The sequence below is a fragment of the Aotus nancymaae genome, unplaced genomic scaffold (genome assembly GCF_030222135.1).
Source record: "Aotus nancymaae isolate 86718 unplaced genomic scaffold, 86718_ANA_hifiasm-v0.15.2.pri h1tg000040l, whole genome shotgun sequence".
Classification (NCBI taxonomy): domain Eukaryota; kingdom Metazoa; phylum Chordata; class Mammalia; order Primates; family Aotidae; genus Aotus; species Aotus nancymaae.
Genome location: NW_026988454.1, coordinates 80,252,052 through 80,272,571, shown reverse-complemented (window position 1 = coordinate 80,272,571; position 20,520 = coordinate 80,252,052). Strand labels below are relative to the sequence as shown.

At 38.4% G+C, this 20,520-nt stretch overlaps 1 long non-coding RNA gene and 1 pseudogene across 1 annotated transcript in view; both read right to left on the bottom strand.

Annotated features, from left to right (window-relative positions):
* Positions 1-20,520, bottom strand: part of LOC105734458 (uncharacterized) — a 294,163-nt gene that overhangs the window by 44,190 nt on the left and 229,453 nt on the right. The gene's annotated exons all lie outside the window — the stretch shown is intronic.
* LOC105734451 (NADH dehydrogenase [ubiquinone] 1 alpha subcomplex subunit 5-like) lies at positions 1,257-19,156 on the bottom strand (annotated as a pseudogene).

Below are 20,520 nucleotides of genomic sequence, written 5' to 3'. Positions count from 1 at the left end.
AAGACTCAGTCTAAAGTAGACAATAAAAAGACTCTAAGGCATATATGATGAAACTTCAAAATACCAAAAATAAATAAGAGCTCCTTTAGACACCAAAACAAGAAACGAGGTCACCATCAAAAGTTTAGGTTGACTATCAGTGTAGTACTGGATTCTGAGGCAGCAAATCTAGATGCTAAAACACAATGAAGCTCTGCAAAGAAATCATGGCAAAATATTCTTCCTGATATTTAATATTGATCATCACACCTTGTTTAAATTTTTCAATCATTTATCATAATGAGGGGTTAGGATCTAGGAATGATGTGTCACCTCACTCACAGGCTGAAACCACATCTTTCCCATGTTTCTCATCACTCTTCACATAAAAAATTAAGATTGTTATAAAAGGCAAGTTATTTACCCAATGTTTCCCTGAATATTTTGTACATGTCCGCGTCTTTTGCCTCAATGTAAGCCCAAGAGAAAGACACTAAGTCTTACATTCTTTTTCTAAGGATTCCACACCCAGCTCAAAAGTCCTCTCCTCCTTCAAGTCTTCCCCACCCCTCCTCTCACCCATGTCAAGAATAATTAATCACTCTGTTGTGCTCCCATGATTTAAAAATAAGAAAAGTTTTTCTATCCAATATCATCACATTATAACATAATAATTGGAACGTGATTTTTACCTACCCCTCACAATTTTGAGCCTCTTGTGAGTATGGCTCATGTTTTTGCTTCACTACATAATTACATATTTAAATTTGGTTTTACATACAAAAGATCACAGTCAAGAAGGTTAACCATAATTTCAAATTTTAGTACCAGCCACTTGTGCTATTTTATCACATTTGAAAATATTTATTTACTTCAAACAGTGATCTATAAATTTGTTTAGACAATAATAATTAAGAGCTTTTTCTTCAGGATAATAAAAATATTAAATGATGTATTGAAGATACTACTAAAGAAACTACTTTTTGATTATAGTCTCTGCATTGAAGACCAATAGGAATTTTTCTAATCTTCAAATTATTCTACAACTGCTTTGTTCAAAGAAATACCATCTTGGAAATCATTTGTGTGAAAAATTTACAAATTAAAGATTGACTCACAGATGATACTACCATAATCACTCATTTTAACAAGTCTCCGAAGTATTTTCTATATCAGTTTTCTTGATTATAAAATGTCAATAATATGAACATAATCTTAATGTAACAGAATATTTAACTACATCAGTTTCCCAACAACCCACCAAAGTCATATAATAATTATATTGGTTGTTTCCACTGATTGGCAGGAGGCTCTTCCACTAAAGCCTCCCATGGTTTCCACTGCATCATTTTTCTTACCAGACTTATTCATTTTCAACCTGATAAATTGCCTCTTCTATTTGGCCACCTTGAAGTTGGTCTTCTAATTTTTTAACATCTGGTTCCACTTTAAGCATAGCCAGCTTCTCATTTGTAATCTGTTCTGTGTACTTTTTATATGCTGCATTTTTAGGGTTGGCTTAAGAACATCAAGGATCTTTTTGTGCAATATTCTTAGCCTCTCATGTGGATTGTCACATACAGCCAATCCCACAGGACTAGTAGTCTTCTTCAGCACACTCTGACCAATATGTAATTATTATTTGCATCCCAGAGCCTGGCTTCATGCCTAAATAAAGTGATACTCAGTAAATATCTGTTAAATTGAAATGATTCAATAAACATTATCAACTAAAAACCAAAACACTACAGCCAGAGTAGGGCTTATAGGACATGTCTGAAATCTACTCAACATTCAACTAGTGGTTGCTTGGTAGATTGATATAGAAATTCATTTTTTCTCTGATCTGTGAACACAACATTTCTTTTACCCATTAGCCAAATGTACTGTATAACTAATTAGGGTGGGGTGATTTCTCTCTTCTAATAGATGTTCACTTACCACCATCAATATAGGGTGCTAAAATATTTTCAAATTATCTTTTTGTTTCTTATTCTCCTAGAAAAGTCATTGTCTGAGGAGAACAAGGATGCAAGAATGAAATCAGTTAAGTAAAAACAGGGTCAGTTCTTGGAAATTTTATAAAAACAATGTAATTTTCTTTTGTTTGGGAAGAGTTATAATTCTGCCATCACAGATATCATAGAATCTATAAAAGAATCAGTGCATTTATTTGGGGCAATACTCTAAAATTTCAAATGATAGGAAACATGTCAACCTCTAGCATGAATAAACTTTTATCAAAATGTGCTGCATATTCCAGTTTTCTAAATCTGGAATTTAAAGAACAGGGACCATTTTCTTCAAATGTTGAACAGCATCATGTTTGAGAGAAGACAATTTAAAACATTAGGGGAAAATTGATGGAGTTGTTAATGGAAAATGGAAGATTACAGCTTTTAGTGACATGTTAGACAAGCACATTTAAACAATTTAAAAGTGCTTTTCCCCCACAGGATCACTTATGTCTCATTTCTGAGTTATCAGTGTCTCTAATTCATTCCAGCTGCTTCTGATTAGTTCATCTTTTTGAAGCAATGCAGTTTCATTGTGATAAGAGGACTATATTTTTTCTTATGCATATGCATAGAAAGCGCTCAGCAATACCCATCAAAGATCCTTATGATGATCTAAGCTACATTTCAAAGATAAGAGCCTGACAAAGTAGCCAGGACATCAGAGATGAAATTTTCAAATGACCAAGCATTTGAGAACTCTATGCAATCCACATCTTAGAAAGCTTCAGGATTTTGCCTAGAAAAGTGTAATCCATGCATCAGTCAGAAACAAAATAAACAGACAAAAAGGTGTGTATGTCTCTGTGCGTGTGTCTGTTGTGTTTTAAAGCAAGGAATATGTGACCCATATCTTATTTTATACTAAAGGTACTGTGTCATCTCAAAGGAAAGAGGGGTTTCGAGCTGCTGGAGTGGACCCAGACAAAGAGAGTTGGTGGGTGAATGTCTTCTCATTTGGAACTCAACAAGCAGAAGGTAGTGAGTTTGAATATTAGGTACTTAAAGGCTATAATGTATAAGGACAGAGCTTTTAATCAGAGCTGTAGAACTCAGTTTCACTGGGTGAGTTTGTCAGTATAGGCCTCACAGAATCCATCCTGAAGGAAATCACAGGTGGCTTCTAGGAGGTGGTTATACTCCTATACAATCTGACATGAAATTTTGGACAAAAGTTGTCTCTAGAGAGGAAAGGTGGATTCTCAGAGCTAGTGGGGCTAAAAAAGGCAACATCAGATCCTCCAAAATACAGCCAAGTCATTGTCCCATTCTGTCAACTGTTAGCCTTACTGCCCTATCCAAAAACTCTGTCATTGCATACCTGGGAAGTGTAAATACATTTCCAACCACATTTCCATACTTCCTTTCTTACTTCCTTAAAATATTTATTTCCCTGCAGTAATCAGAGCGATCTTCCTAAGAAGAACTCAAATTGTGTTAATTACCTGCTTAAAAATCCTCCAGTCCCTTTCCATTTCACTTAGAATAAAATCTAGTTCCTTGTGGTGGTCTTCAAGATCCTCTGTGACTTGGCTCCTTCTACCTCTTCAGCATTATCTTCTGCCAATCTCTCCTTTGGTCACAAAATCTTTCTTGCTGCTCCTCCCTAGGACACTGGAATTTGTTGCCCCCTCTGCCTGCAACACTCTTATTTCAAAACCTCTCATATTTGGGTTCTTCCTCTTGTCATTTAGGTTTTAGCTCAAATATATTAATTCAATCTAAATTACATAACTTCATCTTCCTCTATCACAACACCCTTTATATTTTTATAGCATCTATCATATTTGCTATTATACTATTTGTTGATTTGCTATTTTCATGTCTATCTTCCCTTTCCACCTACTAGAATGTAAATCTTATCTAAGCTATGAAATTATTAGGCTAGTACAAAAGCAATTGTGGTTTTTGCCATTGAAAGTAATAGCAAAAACCACAGTTACTTCTGCACCAACCTAATATTTGTCAAGCTCTCCTTAGCTCCCAAACACCACTAGCCTCATAGTAGACAGACAATAATCATCAACAAATGACTGTTTGTGATATTTCACAGAATAATATAGGTATTCTGTTGATGTCTGACTGCTCTTAAAAAGAATCCTGACAACATTAATTAATTCTACAAAAGGAAAGGCCTCTCTGCCCTCTCCTCAGGTCAGTCTGAACTTACAGTATTCCCTATTAATCTCTCTAATCTATAACATTACTGCCATGTCACCTATACTCTGTTGATAGAACTTTTGTACCTTCCTGATCAGATGTGGCTGACCCTGTGCTTTTAGTGACCCACACATGGCTAGACCAAATCCACCTGTATCGCTGGGTGAGAACAAACATGCATGTGGAGTGGTGAGAGCTATAATCCCTTTTATCCCTAGGCAAGGCTGACCTCTTTCCTCCTTACTGGGTCTGGGAAGGCAGGGAGGCAAGTCTGTAAGTCTGTGTTCTCTCTGTGTGGGATGACTTGGCTAGAAAACCAGCTGTGTTTCACCTTCAGCTAGAGAATGAGTCTCCAATCAGATTACAACATTGGGCAAAAGTTTAATACTATTATTAAGTATGTTGATTATATTTTTAAAACATTTTCTATTGGTGCTTCTTAAGAGTGAAACCTATTGAAGAACCAGACACCTAGTGGCCCTGGCAGAGGTGGAGGCGTTAGCAGAAAGTTATTGAGTGACCGACATGCATTTTAGAGAAGTAACCAGTAGAGTCTGATCTTGAGGTGATTTATCCAACAACACAGAGAAAATGCCTACTGCTCACTAACCTAGGAAATCAAATGCTAAACCCCATGGCAGAACATACAACCCATTCAAAAAGTGATAAACTATGCACATATGGAAGATCAGAAGCTGAGTATCTCTGCAGTTGTGAGGCTAACTCATAACACAAGTGGGGAAGAAGCTGTCACTATAGAAATGGTTAGAGATTGATACTTCTGGAGGTGCAGATGAGGTTTAATTTTCCAGTATAACTTTTCCTTTGGGGTGCAATTTGGAAAATTGTTCACATAACTGTGCCTGCTATAAAATGACAAGTTTTACATTTCTTTTTCTTTCTTTCTTTTTTTTTTTTTTTTTTTTTTGAGATGGAGTTTCACTCTTGTTACCCAGGCTGGAGTACAATGGCACGATCTCGGCTCACTGCAACCTCCGCCTCCTGGGTTCAGACAATTCTCCTGCCTCAGCCTCCTGAGTAACTGGGATTACAGGCACATGCCACCATGCCCAGCTAATTTTTTGTATTTTTAGTAGAGACGGGGTTTCACCATGTTGACCAGGATGGTCTCAATCTCTTAACCTCATGATCCACCCACCTCGGCCTCCCAAAGTGCTGGGATTATAGGCATGAGCCACCGCGCCTGGCTAACTTTCACATTTCTTAATGTCGGTTGACCTGCTGATTTTACAGCAATCATAGGAGGTTTTTGTTATTAATATAGTAATTGTTCATGATGGATTTCTCCCAGAAAAGCTACTGTTTACATTGCTAGATGGTGTTGTCACTATTCCACTTTGTCTAATGAGAGTTATGTAGAGCTCCCTGTCTAGACAAAGACACCCGTTTTTCACATCTTACTGTCCCAAGTACTAATTTTCATCTACTATACTATATACCTTTCTCTAGTGTTATATTAATACCATTCTCACTGGACATCATATTTAGGCTACTAGGCTTTAAATAATTAAACCTTATGTGCTCTAAGTTGACAGTAAAATTATTTTTTCCAAAGCTAAAGTACATAGTACTTTTTCACCACCCAGAGATTTAACTTATGATCGTTAATCCTGAGATTCCAAAAAATTGGAAAAAGTTAGTCAAGCATCAGGACCATTTCAAAGGTTGACAATGAAGATGTAAAAAATGTTTAGTACTTAGAAAGCATTGGAACTGGCGTTTACCTTGACCTCCTGAAAAAAAAAAAAGAAAAAACAAGAAAATGACAGAACTTGGTCAGCATGTTCCAGGACACCTGACCAAGTTGGGTCTTTTTGGATGTGTATAGCATTCCTTATTATGACTCCCATTTTTATGACTTCTCCGGATTTGGTAGCACTAAATATTTCTGCATAGAAGATGCTTGTTTCCTGACCAGGAAATAAAACATTTATCAGTGTAAAAGAATTGTTAGCCAAAATATGAAAATGGTCCATGACTGCATAGGTACTGGAATTTAAACTCAGGAGTGTTTGACTCCAAGCCTCAATTTTTGTACCCTGTTTTCTGCTGCTTCTCTAATGATGTGCCTGAAGTGCTATGTGGGGGCCTGCTTGCCATGACTCAAAAAATAAATGATAACCATGGAGAGGGACAGGGCAACAACCAGAGGGACTGATAGGCTGCTACAATTGTGGTTTGTCAGATGCTGGTTTCTCTGTGGTGCTTAGATAGAATGCAGCTGGGAGGCTCTGGATAAATGCAGTCTTTCACTGTTAGCTATGGCTCACTGCCTATAATTTCTATATACTTGTTTTCTGTAATGAGATGAGCTGAGGAATAAATACCCTACAAAAATCCTTTTGCCTCCTTTCTTTAAAGGTTGGGAAGGAGCTGGTCTAAGTAGTCCATTATGCTTCCTGTTACCAGAACTTGAATCTGATCCCTCTCAATCATTACAGCTGAGGGGTTCTTCCAAATGAAAGGCACAGCCCTGCTATTCAGTAGTGAACTGCAAAAGAAATGTAAAAAAGGTAGTTGCAGGAGTTGAGAAAGAGTTTGTTTACCCTTTCTACTGAATGCTCCATCCCTCTGCTCTATCAGGTATTACTTATAATACTTGATACAATGTAAATACTATGTAAATAGTTGTTATACTATTTGGAGGGTCAATTGTATTCTGGCACTTATATGTTTTCTCCAGGCATCCAGAGCACTTGCTACTCCTCACTCCCCAGGTCCAACTGGCATGATATCAATATGTGCATCAGTGGGATGTGCAGCAGCATGCTTGGCTGACCAAAAGTTCTGTAGACTATATTTTAAGAAAAGAGCAGGAAAACTTGATATAACTGTGGTACGATGATGAATGTGTTCAAAACTCTGATTTAAAACTGGTAGGGGAGAGAGATCCAAGATGGCTGATGATTAGCAGCTCGGGCACGTACCTCCCAGTGAAAGCGCAAAGAACGAGAGGACGCCACACTTTCAGACGAATATTAGTTGCTCACGGACCAGGAGATTCCCAGTGGAAGAGCTCCACGGGTCGCCAGGGCGACTCTTGTGGCCGGCGTGGCGGTTTTGCTGGTGCCTTAGCACGCCAGTTCTTGGTGCAGAGTCCGGAGATTCCGGGCAGAAAAGCACCATCAATCTTAACACCGCTGTTTTGGCCGGCTCAGTGGATTGCTCAGATTTCGGCGCAGGGAATCAACAAGTTGGACGTCAGAGACCCAGTTAGAAAGTCGGTAATTATAAAGACGACAGACAGACAAATATATAATGAAGGGAAGAAACCAGCGTAAAAAGGTAGAGAATACTCAAAATCAGAATGCCTCTCCCTCTACAGGGGATTGCAATTCCTCATCAGTAACGGAACAAGGCTTAATAGATTACACGTGTGTTCCAATAACAGAAGCAGGTTTCAAAACGTGGGTGATAAGAAACTTCTGTGAACTAAAAGAACTTGTTCTAACCCAATGCAAAGAAACTAAGAACCTTGAAAAAAGGTTTGACGAACTGTTAACGAGAATGGACAATTTAGAGAAGAATATAAGTGAATTGATGGAGCTGAAAAACACAACACGAGAACTTCGCGAAGCATGCACAAGTTTAAACAGTCGAATTGATCAAGCAGAAGGAAAGATATCAGAAGTCGAGGACCAGCTCAGTGAAATGAAACGAGAAGACAAGAATGCAGAAAAAAGGATGAAAAGGAATGAGCAAAGTCTCCAGGAAATATGGGACTATGTGAAAAGACCTAATTTACGTTTGATAGGTGTACCTGAATGTGATGAAGAGAATGAATCCAAGTTGGAAAATACTCTTCAGGATATCATTCAGGAAAATTTTCCCAACCTGGCAAGGCAGGGTAATATTCAACTCCAGGTAATACAGAGAACACCACAAAGATATTCTTCAAGAAGACCAACCCCAAGGCACATAATCGCCAGATTTATTAGGGTTGAAATGAAGGAGAAAATACTAAGGGCAGCCAGAGAGAAAGGTCAGGTTACCCATAAAGGGAAACCTATCAGACTTACAGCAGATCTCTCAGCAGAAACCCTACAAGCCAGAAAAGAGTGGGGACCAATATTTAACATCCTTAAAGAAAAGAACTTTCAACCCAGAATTTCCTATCCAGCCAAACTAAGCTTTATGAGTGAAGGAAAAATTAAATCTTTTGCGAACAAACAAGTACTTAGAGAGTTCACCACCACCAGGCCTGCTCTACAAGAGCTTCTGAAAGAAGCACTATACATATAAAGGAACAACCAATATCAGCCTTTCCAAAAATATATCAAAAAGCAAAGAACTTTAACACAATAAAAAATTTACATCAACTAATGGGCAAAACAGCCAGCTAGCATCAAACGCCGGTATTAAACTTATATATATTTTAATTGGATAAAAAGCCAAAACCCATCGGTATGCTACATCCGGGCCCATCTTACATGCAACAATACACAAAGACTCAGAGAGAAGGAGGAAGATTTACCAATCAAACAGAGAGTAAAAATAAACCAATAAACAAAAAGCAGGAGATGCAATTCTCGCCTCTGATAAAGTAGACTTTAAAGCAACAAAGATCAAAAGAGGCGAGGAATGACATTACATAATGGCAAAAGGATCAATGCAACAAGAAGCACTAACGATTCTATAGATCAACGAGATAGAAAATTAACAAGGATATTCAGAACTTGAACTCAGACCCAGAACAAGTAAACTTAATAAACATTTATAGAACTCTCCACTTCAAATACACAAAACATACATTACCACCTCACACCTATTCCAAAGGTGACTATATAATTGGAAGTAAATCACTCCTCAGTAATCGCATAGCATTTCATAGGTTTAAATTAAATATTGGTTGGCTGTTTCTTTGTTATCTTCTTCCCTTATTCCTTCCTGACTATCATTAAGTATAATTATCAGTATAAAAGAGGTTTTCAATACCCATTACTAAATTGCATTCTAGCCTGGGCAAGAAATCAATACTCCCATTCTCTCTCCCTCTTTCTTTTCCTTCTCCCTCCTCCCCATTCTGTCTATCTCTTTCTCTTCCTTTTTCCTCCTTCCTATTTTCCTCTCTTTCTCTTTAAAAAAAAAAAAAAAAAAAAAAAAAAAAAAGACCAGACTGGGCAACAGTCTTGGTGCTACAAAAAATAAAAAAAAAAAATTAGTCACGTATGGTGGCACACACCTGTAGTCCCAACTATTCAGGAGGCTGAAGCAGGAGCATTACTTGAAAAAAATAAAAATAAAAAAAATAAAACTGGTAGGATGATACAGTATATTTTAGAAACATTTTCATCAACATGATCAAAATTTTAATGGTTAACACTTAAGCTTCAATTTTGTAGAAAATTCACATATGGTTTTTCTGATCCAAGATGGCCAAATAGGAACAGCTCTGGAATACAGTTCCCAGAGAGAACAATGCAGAGGGTGAGTGATCACTGCATTTCCATACAAGTTATTACTGCCCAGCCCAGGAGATTCCCAGGCTGTAAAGCACCACGAGTTTCTAGCATGGCTCTTTAAGCCAGCATAGTGGGTCTCTGCACAAAAAGTCACACAAATCTGGGCAGCCATTTCAACTGGTGCCTGGAACACCTGGGAGACAGAGCAGCCCGTCCAACTGAAAAAAAGGGGACAGAAACAGGTGATCTGGCTTGGCAGGTCCCACCCCCACAAACACCAGCAATCTGAAATACTCTGGATTGAGAGTTTCACAGCAAGCACAGCTGGACCTGGGACAGTCCAGCTCTGTTGGGGGAAGGGCATCTGCCATTACTGAGGCAGTCCACCATTAACAAGGCAGTCTGCCATTACCGAGGCAGTTCTAACTATACCTATATAAACAAAACTGCAAGGAAGTTCACACAGCAGCTGGGCAGAGCCCAAGGCATCTCAGCAACACCTCTCCTGGCAGAATGTGACTAGGCAACCTTCTTGTTGCACAGGGCATCTCTGAAAAAAACACAGCAGTACATCAGGAACTTATAGATAAAATCCCACCTTCTCAGGACAGAGCATCTTGGAAAAAAGGTGGTTATGAGTTCAGCTGCAGCAGACTTAAATGTACCTGCCCAGCAGCTCTGAAAGGAACAACAGAGCTCACAGCTCAGCACTTGAGCTCCTATAAGGCACAGACTGTCTCCTCAAGCAGCTCCCTAACCCCTGTATATCCAAAGAGACACCTCATAAAGGAGAGCTCATGCTGACATCTGGCAGATATCCTTCTGGGACAAAGATAACAAAAGAAAACTGGCAGCAACCCTTACTGTTCTACAGCCACCACAGGTGATCCACAGGCAAGCAGGGTCTGGAGTGGCCCTCCAGCGGTCCTACAGCAGAGTGGCCTGACTGTAGAAGGAAAACTAAAAAACAGAAAGAAACAACTTCATCATCAACAAAAAGGATGTCCACTCAGAGACCCCATACAAAAGCACCAACTACAAAGACTTCAGGTAGATAAATACACAAAGATGGGAAAAAAACAGTGCAAAAAGGATGAAAACACCCAAAACCAGAATGCCTCTCCTCCTCCAAGGGATCACAAGTCCTCACCAGCAAGGGAACAAGGCTGGAGATTGAGTCTGATGAACTGACAGAAATAGGCTTCAGAAGGTGGGTAATAACAAACTTCTGTGAGCTAAAAGAACATATTCTAACCCAATGCAAAGAAATTAAGAATGTTGAAAAAAGTTTGATGAAATGCTAACGAGAGTGAACAGCTTAGAGAAGAATATAAATGACCTCATGGAGTTGAAAAACACAACATGAGAACTCCGCAAAACATACACAAGTTTCAATAGCTGAATTGACCAAGCAGAAGAAAGGATAACAGAGATTGAAGATCAACTCAATGAAATAAAATGAGAAGGCAAGATTAGAGAAAAAAAAAGAGTGAAAAGAAATGAACAAAGCCTCCAAGAAATATGGGATTATGTGTAAAGACCTAATCTATGTTTGATAGGTGTACCTGAATGTGATGGAGAGAATGAATCCAAGCTAGAAAATACTCTTCAGGATATTATTGAGGAGAACTTCCCCAACCTAGCAAGGCATTCCAATATTCAAGTCCAGGAAATACAGAGAACACCACAAAGATATTCCTCAAGAAGAGCAACCCCAAGGCACATAATTATCCGATTCACAAGGGTTGAAATGAAGGAAAAAATGCTAAGAGCAGACAGAGAGGAAGGTCACATTACCCACAAAGGGAATCCCATCAGACTCACAGCAGATCTCTCAGCAGAAACCCTCCAAGCCAGAAGAGAGTGGCAGTCAGTATTAAGCAATCTTAAAGGACAGAAATTTCAATGTAGAATTTCATATCCAGCAAAACTAAGCTTCATAAGTGAAGGAGAAATAAAATCCTTTATGAACAAGCAATTACTGAGAGATTTCATCACCACCAGGCCTGCCTTACAAGAGCTCCTGAAAGAAGCACTAAACATGGAAAGGAACAAATAGTACCAGCCACTCCAAAAATGTACCAAATAGTAAAGAGTGTTGACACAATGAAGAAACTGCATTAATTAATGGACAAAACAACCAGATAGCATCAAAAAGGCAGGATCGAATTCACACATAACAGTATTAACCTTAAATGTAAATGAGCTAAGTGTCTCAATCAAATCACAGACTGGCATATTGGATAAAAAGTCAAAACCAATTGGTGTGCTGTATCTGGGAAACCCATCTCACATGCAAGGACACACATAGATTCAAAGTAAAGGGATGAAGGAAGATTTACCAAGAAAACAGAGAGCCAAAAAAAGCAGGAGTTGCAATCCTAGTCTCTGATAAAATAGACTTTAAACCAACAAAGATCAAAAGTGACAAAGAAGATCATTACATAATGGTAAACGGATCAATGCAACAAGAAGAGCTAAGGATCCTAAATATATACGCGCCCAATACAGGAGCACCCAGATAATATAAAGCAGGATATTAACAATCTACAAAGAGGCTTAGACTCCCATACATGTTTTAGATAATAATAGTGGGAGACTTTAACACTCTACTGTCAATATTAGACAGATCAACAAAACAGAAAATTAACAAGAATATCCAGGACTTGAACTGTGATCTGGATCAAGCAAACCTGAGACATCCACAGAACTTTTCACCCCAAATCCACAGACTACACTTCTTCTCAGCACCACATCACACCTACTCTAAAATTAACCACATAATTGGAAGTAAATCATGCCTCAGCAAATGCAAAAGAACAGAAATAATAACAAACAATCTCTCAGACCACAGCATAATCAAATTAGAACTCAGGACTATAAAACTAACTCAGAAACTCACAACTTCATGGAAACTGAACAACTGGCTATTGAATGTTGACTGCAGAATCAATGAAATGAAGGCAGAAATAAAGGTGTTCTTCAAAACCAAGGAGAATGAAGACACAACATACCAGAATCTCTGGGACACATTCAAAGCAGTGTCTAGAGGGAAATTTACAGCAATAAATGCCCACATGAGAATCAAGGAAAGATCTAAAATCAACACTGTATCATTAAAATTGAATGGGCTAGAAGAGTGAGATAAAAAAAAAATACTCAAAAGCTAGCAGAACACAAGAAATAACTAAGATCAGAGCAGAACTGAAAGAGATAGAGACACACAAATAAATCTTCAAAAAATCAATAAATCCAGGAGCTAGTTTTTTGAAAACATCAACAAAATAGACCACTAGCCAGATTAATAAAAAAGAAAAGAATCAAATAGATGCAATAAAAAAACAATAAAGGGGATATCACCACCAATTTCACAGAAATGCAAACTACCATCAGAGATTACTACAAACAACTATATGCACATAAACCAGTAAACCTGGAAGAAATGGATAAATTCCTGGACACTTGAACCATTCCCAGCCTAAACCATGAAGTAGTCAAAACTCTGAATAGACCAACTCTGAAGTTGAGGCAGCAATTAATAGCCTACCAACAAAAAAAAGCCCAGGTCCAGATGGGTTCACAGTTGAATTCTACCAGACATACAAAGAGGAGCTGGTACCACTCCTTCTGAAACTATTTCAAAAAATTCAAAAAGAGGAAATCCTTCCCAAATCATTTTATGAGACCAACATCATCCTGATACCAAAGCCCAACAGAGATTCAACAAGAAAAGAAAACTTCAGGCCAATATCCATGATGAACATAGATGCAAAAATCTTCAATAATATACGGGGAAAACTGACTACAACAGCACATCAAAAAGCTTATCCACCATGATCAAGTAGGCTTCATCCCAAGGGTGCAAGGCTAGTTCAACATACATAAGTCTATAAACGTAATCCACCACATAAACAGAACTAAAGACAAAAACCATATGATTATCTTAATAGATGCAGAGAAGGCCTTCAACAAAATTCAACAGCCCTTTATGCTAAAAATTCTCAATAGGTATTGATAGAACATATCTCAAAATAATAAAAGCTATTTACAACAACCCACAGCCAATATCATACTGAACGGGCAAAAACTGTAAGCATTCCCTTTGAAATCTGGCACTAGACAAGGACGCCCTCTCTTACAACTCCTATTTAATATAGTAGTGGAAGTGCTAGCCAGAGCAATCAGGCAAGAAAAAGAAAGAAAGTGTATTCAATTAGGAAAAGAGGAAGTCAAATTGTCTCTATTTGAAGATGACATGATTGTATGTTTAGAAGACCCTGTCATCTTGGCCCAAAATCTGCTTAAGCTGATAAGCAACTTCAGCAAATTCTCAGGATGCAAAATCAATGTGCAGAAATCACAAGCATTCCTGTACATCAGTAACAGATTTAAAGAGAGCCAAATCAAGAACGAAATGCCATTTACAATTGCTACAAAGAGAATAAAATACCTAGGAATACAACTAGCAAAGAATGTAAAGGATCTGTTCAAGGAGAACTACAAACCACTGTTCAAGGAAATAAGAGAGGACTGAAACAGATGGAGAAACATTCCATGCTCATGGTTAGGAAGAATTAATATTGTAAAAGTGGCCATACTGCCCAAAATAATTTATAGATTCAGTGCTATCCCCATCAAGCTACCTATTACCCTCTTCACAGAACTGGAAAAAACCACATTAAACTTCACATAGAACCAAAAGAAAGCCCACATAGCCAAGACAATTCTAAGCAAAAAGAATAACGCTGGAGGAATCATACTACCTTGCTGCAAACTATACTACAAGGCTACAGTTATCAAAACAGTATGGTACTGGTACCAAAACAGAGACATACACCAATGGAACAGAAGCCTTGGAGGCAATGCCACACATCTACAACCATCTGATCTTTGACAAACTGACAAAAGCAAGCAATGGGGAAAGAATTCCTTGTTTAATAAATGATGTTGGGAAAACTAGCTAGCCATGTGCAGAAAGCAGAAACTGGACCCCTTCCTAGACACCTTAAACTAAAATTAACTCCAGATGGATTAAAGACTTAAGACCTAACACCATAAAAACCCTAGAAGAAAACCTAGGCAAAACCATTCCGGACATAGGCATAGGCAAGGACTTCATGACTAAAACACCAAAAGCAATGGCAACAAAGCCAAAATAGACAAATGGGACCTAATCAAACTCCACAGCTTCTGCACAGCAAAAGAAACAGTCATTAGAGTGAAGCAGCAACCAACAGAATGGGAAAAAATTTTTGCAATCTACCCATCTGACAAAGGGCTAATATCCAGAAGCTACAAAGACCTAAAACAGATTTACAAGAAAAACACAAACAAACCCATTCAAAAGTGGGTGAAGGATATGAACAGACACTTTTCAAAAGAAGATATTTATGAGGCCAACAACCATATGAAAAAATGCTCATCACTGGTCATTAGAGAAATGCAAATCAAAACTACACTGAGATACTATCCCATACCAGTTAGAATGATGATTATTAAAGACTCTGGAGACAACAGATGCTGAAGAGATTGTGGAGAAATAGGAACATTTTTACACTGTTGGTGGGAGTGTAAATTAGTTCAACCATTGTGGAAGATAATGTGGCAATTTTTCAAGGACCTAGAAGTAGAAATTCCATTTTACCCAGCAATGCCATTAGTGGATATATTTCCAAAGGATTTGAAGTCAGGTAGCATGATGCCTCCACCTTTGTTCCTTTTGCTTAGGATTGTTTTGGCTATAAGGGCTCTTTTTTGGTTTCATATGAAATTTTAAGTAGTGCTTTCTAATTCTGTGGAAAAAGTCAATGGTAGCTTGATGGAGATAGCATTGAATCTTTAAATTACTTTGGGCAGTATGGCCATTTCCACGGTATTGATTCTTCCCAACCATGAGCATGAAATGTTTTTCCATCTGTTTGTGTCCTCTCTTATTTACTTGAGCAGTAGTTGGTTCCTTGAGGAGGTACTTCATATCCCTTGTTAGTTGTATTCCTAGATATTTTATTCTCTTTGTAGCCATTATGAATAGGAGTTCACTCATGATTTGGCTCTCTGTTTGCCTATTATTGGTGTATAGGAATGCTTGTAATTTTTGAACACTGATTTTGTATCCTGAGACTTTACCGAAGTTGCTTATCAGTTTAAGGAGATTTTGGGCTGAGACGATGGAGTCTTCTAAATATACAATCATGTAATCTGCAAAGAGAGACAATTTGACTTCCCCTCTTCCTATTTAAATGCCCTGATTTCCTGATTGCCCTGGCCAGAACTTCCAATACTATGTTGAATAGGAGTGGTGGGAGAGGGCATCCATGTCTTGTGCTGGTTTTTAAAGGGAATGCATCCAGCTTTTGCCCATTCAGTGTGAAATTGGCTGTGGGTTTGTCATAAATAGCTCTTACTATTTTCAGATACATTCCTTCAGTACCTAGTGTATTGAGAATTTTTAGCATGAAGTGGTGTTGAATTTTACAGAAGGCCTTTTCTGCATCTGAGATAATCGTATGGTTTTTGTCATTGGTTCTGTTCATATGATGAATCACATTTATTGATTTGCATATGTTGAACAAGCCTTGCATTCCAGGGTTGAAGCCAACTTGATTGTGGTGGATAAGCTTTTTGACATGCTGCTGGATTTGGTTTGCCAGTATTTTATTAAGGATTTTTGCATCAATGTTCATCAGGGACATTGGCCTGAAATTTTCTTTTTATTGTTGTTGTGATTTTGCCAGGTTTTGGTATCAGGATGATCCTGGCCTCATAAAATGAGTTAGGGAGGAGTCCCTGTTTTTCTATTGTTTGGAATAGATTCAGAAGGAATGGTACCAGCTTCTCTTGGCACTTCTGTTTGAATTAGGCTGTGAATCTGTCTGGTCCTGGGCTTTTACTGGTTGGTAAGCTATTAATTACTGCCTCAATTTCAGAACTTGTTATTGGTCTATTTAGGGATTTGACTTCTTTTTGATTTAGTCTTGGGAGGTGTATGTGTCTGAGGATTTATCAATTTCCTATAGATTTTCTAGTTTATTTGCATAGCGGTGTTTATAGTATTTTTTGATGATAGTTTGTATTTCTGTGGGATCAGTGGTGATATCCTGGTCATTATTTTTTATTGTGTCTATTTGATTCTCTTTTTTCTTTATTAGTCTGTCTAGTGGTTTATCTTTCTTGTTTATCTTTTTAAGAAACCAACTACTGGATTCATTGATTTTTTTAAGGGTTTTTTAATGTCTATCTGCTTCACTTCTGCTCTAATCTTATTTCTTGTCTTCTGCTAGCTTTTGAATTTCTTTGCTGCTGCTTCCCTATTTCTTTTAATTGTGATGTTAGGGTGTCAATTTTAGATGTTTCCCACTTTCTTCTTTGGGCATTCAGTGCTATAAATTTTCCTGTACACACTGCTTTAGCTGTGCCACAGAGATTCTTGTACATTGTATCTTTGTTTTCATTTGTTTCAGAGAACATCTTTATGTCTTTCTTAATTTATTTATTTATTCCATAGTCATTCAGGAGGAGATCGTTCAGTTTCCATGTAGTTGTGTGGTTTTGAGTGAGTTTCTTAATCCTGAGTTCTAATTTGATAGCACTGTGTTGTGAGAGACTATTGTTATGCTTTTCATTCTTTTGCATTTGCTGAGGAGTGTTTTACTTCCAATTATGTGGTCAATTTTAGAATAAGTGTAATGTTGTACTGAGAAGAATGTATATTCTGTTGATTTTGGGTAGAGAGTTCTGTAAATATCTATTAGATCTGCTTGGTCCATAGCTGAGTTCAAGTCCTGGATATCCTTGTTAATTTTCTGTCTCATTGATCTCTCTAATATTGACAGTGGGGTGTTACAGTCTTCCACTATTGTTCTATGGGAGTCTAAGTCTCTTTGTAGGTCTCTAAGAACTTGCTTTATGTATCTGGGTGCTCCTGTATTGGGTGCATATACATATAGCTCTTCTTTTTGGATTGATCCCTTATGTAATGCTCTTCTTTGTCTTTTTTGATCTTTGTTGGTTTAAAGCCTGTTTTAACAGAGGCTAGGACTGCAACCACTGCTTGGTTTTCTTTCCATTTGCTTGGTAAATATTCCTTTATCCTTTTATTTTGAGCCTATGTGCCTTTGCATGTGAGATGGGTCTCCTGAATACAGAACACTGATGGGTCTTGCCAGTTTGTGTCTTTTAATTGGGGCATTTAGCCCATTTACATTTAAGGTTAATATTGTTATGCGTGAATTTGATTGTCATTATGATTCTAGCTGGTTATTTTGTCTATTAGTTGATGTAATTTCTTCATAGTGTTGATGGTCTTTACAACTTGGTATGTTTTGCAGTGACTGGTACTGGATTTTCCTTTCCATATTTAGTACTTCCTTCAGGAGCTCTTGTAAGGCAAGCCTAGGGGTGAAAAAATCTGTTAGCATTTGTCTGTCTGTAAAGGATTTTATTTCCCCTTCGCTTATGAAGTTTAGTTTGGCTGGATATGAAACTCTGGATTGAACATTCTTTTTTTTTTAAGAATGTTTGCTATTGGGCCGCAATCTCTTCTGGCTTGTAGGGTTTCTGTGTGAGATCTGCTATTAGTCTGATGGGTTTCCCTTTGTTGATATTTTCACCTTTCTCTCTGGCCGCTCTTAACATTTTTTCCTTCATTTCAACCTTGGTTAATCTGATGATTATGTGACTTGGGGTTGCTTTTCTTGACGAGTGTCTTTGTGATATTCTCTGTATTTCCTGAATTTGAAGGTTGGCCAGTCTTGCTAGGTTGGGGAAGTTCTCCTGGATAATATCCTGAAGGGTGTTTTGCAACTTAGTTCCATTCTCCCTGTCACTTTCAGGTACACCAATCATATGTAGGTTTGGTCTTTTCATATAGTTCCATATTTTTTGAGGTTTTGTTCATTTCTTTTTATTATTTTTTCTCTAATCTCATTTTCACTCTTTATTTCATTAGGTTGATATTCAGTATCTGATATCCTTTCTTCCACTTGATCAATCTGGCTATTGATACTTGTGTATGCTTCATGAAGTACTTGTGCTGTGTTTTTGGATTCTATCACGTCATTTATGTTCTTCTCTAAACTGATTATTCTACTTAGCAATGTCTCTAACCTTTTTTCAAGATTCTTAGCTTACTTGCATTGGCTTAGAACATGCTTCTTTACCTTGGAGGAGTTTGTTATTACCCACGTTCTGAAGCCTACTTCTGTTGATCATTAAACTCATTTTCTGTCTGGCTTTGTTCCATTGCTGGCAAGGAGTTGTGATATTTTGGAGAAGAGATGTTCTGGTGTTTGGAATTTTCAGACTTTTTTTCACTGTTTTTTTCTCATCTTCATGGATTTATTTGCTTTTGTTCTTTGATGTTGGTGACTTTCAGATGGAGTTTCTGTGTGAACATCCTTTTGGTTGAAGTTGATGTTATTACTTTCTGTTTGTTAATTTTCATTCTAAGTCAGGACTCTCTGTTGCAGGTCTGCTGGAGTTTGCTGGAGGTCCACTCCAGATCCTATTTACCTGGGTATCACCAGTGGAGGCTGAAGAACAGCAAAGATTACTGCCTATTTTTACCTCTGAAAGCTTCATCCCAGAGGACCACCTGCCAGATTCCAGCTAGAGCTTTCCTGTATGAGGTGTCTGTTGACTCTTGCTAGGAGGTGTTTCCAGTCAGAAGGAACAGGGGTCTGGGACCCACTTGAGGAGGCAGTTGGTTTCTTAGCAGAGCTCAAGTGCTATGCTTGGAGATCTGCTGCTGTCTTCAGAGCCAGCATGCAGGAATGTTTAAGTCTGCTGAAGCTGCAGCCACAGCCACCTTTTCCTCCAGGTGCTCTGTCCCAGGGAGTTGAGAGTTTTATCTATAAGCCCCTGACTGGGGCTGCTGCCCTTCTTTCAGAAATGACCTGCCCAGAGTGGAGGAATCTAGAGAGGCAATCTGGCTACAGTGGCTTTGCTTAGCGGTGGTGGGCTCTGCCCAGTTTAAACTTCCCAGCAGCCTTTTTTATACTGTGAGGGGAAAACCACCTACTCAAGCCTCAGCAATGGTGATGTCCATTCCCCCACCAAGCTCGAGTGTCCCAGGTAGCCTTGACTTCGGACTATTGTCCTGGCAGTGAGAATTTTAAGCCAGTGGATCTTAGCTTGCTGGGCTCCATGGGGGTGGTGTCCACTGAGCAAGACCGCTTGGCTTGCTGGCTTCTGCCCCCTTTCCAGGGGAGTGAACAATGCTGTCTCACTGGCATTCCAGGCACCACTGGGGTATGAGAAAACTCCTGCAGCTTGTTTGGTGTCTGCCTAAGGTTCCTGTGGGATAGGCACCCAAGGGAATCTTCTGGTCTGAGCATTGTGAAGACCCTGGGAAAAGCACAGTATCTGAGCCAGAGTGCACTGTTTCTCATGGCAAAGTCCCTCAAGGCTTCCCTTGGCTAGGGGAGGAAGTTCCTTAACCCCTTGAGCTTCCCGGGTAAAGCAATGCCCCACCCTTCTTTGGCTTGTGTCTGTGTGCTGCACCCACTGTATAACCAGTCTCAGTGAGGTAAGCCAGGTACCTCAGTTGGAAATGCAGAAATCACTCACCTTCTGCATTTATCTCGCTGGGAGCTGCATACCTGAGCTGTTCCTATTTGGCCATCTTGCCAGCCACCAGGACTCAAGTTATTTGACTGTTAAACTTGAATGTGGACTCAGGTTATTTAACTAAATATTATTATTTCTACAAGCTGTTAGGGCTAAACAGATTTATATTTTTAGAATAATGCCCTCCCCAGGACTGGGGTCAAACTTATCCCCAAAATGTATTTTTGTGAGATTCTGTCAAGGATTAAAATTTCTACCTCTGTCTCAGGGAAGAAGCTTTGGGATAAATATGGCCTTTTAAGATAGAGTGCTTTACAACAGCATTTTAAAATTCAGAGCTTGTATTACCTAATTTGCAATGCAATTCATTCTCATCT